Consider the following 5,004-nt stretch of genomic DNA (forward strand, 5'->3'; position numbering starts at 1 on the left):
CACATAAAGTCACACATACATGCATAAAATCATACATAGCACCCACATACACATAGATCTACACATTTTGCTTGTATTCCCATAAAACTTATGAAAACTGAAAAGAGAGGGGTATGAAGCTCACATTGAGTTGTAGGTTCGGTTTTTGACGAGAGAAATTAAGAAGATTCGATCCTAGGAAGTCTTCTTGGAGAATCTCGAACTTAGATGTTTCTAAGAGGGTGATCATGAGTTTGAATAGATTAGGAAGAGATTTTTGATAAAACAAAGAATCTAGATCATAGATCCAAGCATGAACTTACCTTAGATGATGAATTTGTGGAATAATCTCCTTGAAGAGCTTCCTAAATCTCGAAAATTTGATGAAGGATGAAGAGAGTTTCTTTGAGAGTGTTTGAGTGAGATGTGTGTGTGTGTGTATGTTTGAGTTGGTTTCGGCCGAGAGAAAAAGAGAGAGGAGAAGAGAAAGTGGTGATGAGATGGTTGCTTAGAAACATTAGTTGCATGCATGGAGACCCAAAAAATAATGGTGAGGTGGCAATGGAAAGTCAACCCTTTCTCTTTTGGTGTAGTTGGGCTGAGAAAAGGAGAGGAGAAAGAAAGAGTATTGGGCTTTTTGTGTTTAAGCCCATATTATGATTCAATTAAGTAAATTTTCGGCCCAAATAATTCAAGGAATGATTTTTATGACCCATTAGGGCTATATAAATTTGTTGTGGCCCAATAAGGCCCATTAAAGTTAACCTAGTTCATTTTAGGCTTGTAAGGCCCAAAATATTAAGTTTCATGTATATGGGTCCAATTAGGGCCCATTTGAGAGTTCTATGTCCAAGATAGTTAAATTGGAAGCTTATTGGTCCATTATGCCCGGTAAGGAAATCCTAATCCAAAATGGACTTAAACCGGGATTTCTAGAGCTTCCAATTCTTTGTTGACTATTTGATGTGCTTATATGAAGTGTTTGATGGAAGTTTTGTTGTTATAGAATAAGCATCATACATGCTTTCACATTGTTGGTTCACATTTGTTATCATTGTTCAATGTTTACAAGGCATCAAAATTCCTAGTTGTGACATGAACTCACCAACTTAATTGTTGACTCTTTTCAAAATCACTTGTATTCTCAGGAAATAAGTAAACAGGTAACCACAAGAGTTTTTGGTAGATGGGACGTCGTCGCATCACGTTATTTACTTTTTTCATATGCATTTGATATCATGTAAACAATGTTTTAAGCACAATGTAAACTTATTAAATATTCAATACAATGGTTTTAATGCTTTGATCGCTACTATTCAAATGGTATGACACTGTACATGAAGTCATCCGCCCCTAGACGTTTTCACCGTTCTGGTTTGGGGGTGTGACGACACACCTTTCTTTTATTAAAATTCCTTAATTAAAATGTTTCTTTTATGGAAAATCTACCAATTCCTCTATTTGAGTTCAGGCACACCCGAGAGTATGCCCAAATCCCTTAAACCAAGGCTCTGATACTAACTTGTAACATCCCGAAAATTCAAATAAAAATTTCATTTTTAAATTCATTCTAATCGTACGATAATCACATCAAACAGTCGATGGTATATTATAGTAAAATGTTATCAGAGTACAAAATCCCAAAATTACGTGATGCGGAAAAACATAGGTGGATGCAGTGTGACCAGGCCGGGCCCTTCCCTTTCGAGCTGGAAGTACCTGAAACATAAACTGAGAACCATGAGCACAAAGCTTAGTCAGTTCTCCAAAAATACCACATACCATACATACATAACAGTCAAAAACATATTGGGTCTATTTCACCCCTTCAGTATCTCTCAATCGGTACTTGGTCTATATCACCCTCACCCCCTCTTGGTATCTTTCAACCGGTAGTAGGTCTATTTCAACCCTTTCGGTATCTTTCAACCAGTACTGGGTCAATTCCACCCCCTTCGGTATCTTTCAGTCGGTATCGGGAATATTTCACCCTTACCACTAACACATATAATCATAAGAATAAGAGTCACAGAGACGTCAAGCAGATACAATCATAGCATTTAATCGTCAAGAAGACAATCATCATACTACAAACATAATCTAGTGGGTCGGTATTGGTGCCTTCGACCCTCATACACAGTGAAGGAAACTCACCTCAGACTGAAGATATAAAATCACACTTGAGCTACTGACTCGCAAAATCCTCTCACTCTAAATCACAAGTAATAAAAACCTAATTATAAATTAGATCAATAACATCCGGAGAGTCCAAAACCTAAATCATGGCTTTAAGGGAAAAGGCTACTTAACCCTTTTGTCACTACTCCTAATTTTAGACTCATCCTAGTCTAAACCCTAACCAAGTAATAGTGTGAATTACATTTCAATCCTTGTTGTATTGTATCCTCTATAGCCTTAGGTCTTGTTTATAGAGCTAACAAAGAAGTATAGAAAGAAACCTAAACTAAATTAAGAAGGTATAATCCAACTTTAGGCAAAAGATCAAGGTTTAAAACATAAATAACACACCATAGGTGTGCTCACATCCAATGAGTTCTAGACTAAGTCAGTTCACGGCGAAACAAACTAGGACCTAGAGTGTTCACAGTCTAGAAAAGAAAAGCCAATGTGTTCACGGTCCAAGATCAATTCAAACATGTAGTTTACGAATTTAGTGATAAGATCAAAGGTGTTCACGATTGGGATTCTAATTCACAAAGGTGTTTACGGATTTGGTTTAATTCACAAAAGAGTTCACGGTTAGTATTCAATTACAAAGGTGTTCACAGTTGGCTTAAATCTGAAAACACCCGCTTATTGGGTTGAAAACCCCAATTCAAGTCCATTTATGAAACGTAAACACTAAAGCCGAATACCATTTCAATCGTAAACACCCCCTATATATATATATATATATATATATATATATATATATATATATATATATATAATTTGTGTGTGTGTTTACACACTGAATCAATTCATTTCCTCATTTCTCAATCGTGAACCACTTCCAAAATCCTCTCAATCTTCATCCGTGAACAACTCCTTTTTCTCTCAATCTTCAAGTGTTTACCGCCAGAATCTTCAAACTTCAACAAATTCCTCAAGAACATTCAAGCCATCTTCAAATCTTCATAATATTTTTAGATCCAACCATGAACCCTATTATCTAACCGGAAACCCCTATTTTGCAACCAAACACTTAGCAACATTTCCAATTAATTCCAATTTAATTGTAAGTCCTTCTTATATAATTAAATTTTTATTTAAATCGATATCCTATTAATTTAAATACGACGTCTGGCATAATTACTTTTAGGATAGGACTTATGTCACGTATTCTAACCCAAGGAGCATTTGCGATCACTTCAAGTCCAATCAAGAACACGCACTAGAGGTGAGTTCATACCCCTATGTTTTTATTATTTTTCAACGTTTTTAGGGGGGAATACAAGTAAAACACAAGAAAATTTTGTGTTAATATTCAAAAGATTTCAACCAGTTTTAAAACAAGTCAAGCTATTCCATCGGATTTAAATCATTTTAAAAGTGTTTCAACGCTTTACACTTTATCTTCCCAAAATGCATATATATATATATATATATATATATATATATATATATATATATATATATATATATATATATATATATATATATATAGTGTGTGTGTGTGTGTGTGTGTGATTATAAAACTTATTAGATAAAAAAAATTAATCCTTTTGTAACATGTCGAGCAAAAGGGTATCTTTCAAAATTATTTTATTGTGTTATACAAACTATTAAATTCCAAGGTTTTTCATTGCATACAAAACATACAAGTAAACTACAATAGGTGTAGTTTAGGGAACATATACATAGTTTTACAAAGTCAAAGAATGCATACTTTTACAAGAACGAGATAACATATGTACACTATTAATACAAGATATACATACAGTTTTCAAGCACCAGATAACATTTGTACACTTTTAATACAAGGTGATAAATACATTTTCAAACATAAGAAACATTTGTATTCTATACGTATTTAGTTAATACATGGTTGTGGGGCACTACTTCGTTGTACCCATTAGGTTACGGTAACTAAGTCCTATAAAGTATAACCAGATTCTCATGGATGGAGAGCGTGAGTTTATGTATAGATCTATACGGGACTAACGATCCCATGCCCTGACTACTAGCTACAATTTATGGGGTAACAAGATGCCTGAAGAACGTCGTAGAGGCAAATCTGTCATTTTAGCATGGTTATATAAAATCCACAACAGTATCAACTAAGACGTTTAGCATGCGGGAAATACATAGCTTCAAAGGTTTTAATATAACTAATAAGAATAAAGTACACTATTTTACACACTATTGGTGGATTCCAGGTATTCATACAAAAGGGGTTAACATACATTTTTAAAGGGACCAATAATGTTAATCCTATGATCTCTTAGTTTATACTTTATGGTCATATATGACTTGCATACACTAAGAAATTTTAGGGGGAAAATAGGTATGGGTCAGTTCACAAAACACACTTACAACTAGGGTCGCTATATACAAGTACAGTACACTATTTCCTAATACAAGGCATACTATTTCCTAATACAAGTACAGTACACTATTTTCTAATATAATACGTACATTTCTGAAAGAACGTATAACAGGGTACATGCATACAAAAAGGTTGAAATACAAACAGAGTCATATTACATTACTTTTCCAAGTACAAGTCAACAAAACTTACATAACATCAGAAAATATAGGACTTTCTAGAAGAATATGCTAAGGTTTTCAAGGAACAAAGAACATACTAAGGTTTTCAAGGAACAAAGAACATACTTTCTCAAAACAAATGCTTATGAACTCACCAAATTTAATGTTGACACTCATTCAAAACCACTTGTATTCTCAGGTCACTAGTAGACAGATACTCACGCAGGTTCTAGAAGATGAAGCATAGTAGCTTCAATTCTTTACTTTACTACTTACTTTTGGAGTCAGTCATATATGATTCGAATACAATGTAAA

This window comes from Lactuca serriola, chromosome 2 (assembly GCF_051521515.1).
Source record: "Lactuca serriola cultivar US96UC23 chromosome 2, Lser_US96UC23_V15, whole genome shotgun sequence".
Taxonomy (NCBI): Eukaryota; Viridiplantae; Streptophyta; class Magnoliopsida; order Asterales; family Asteraceae; genus Lactuca; species Lactuca serriola.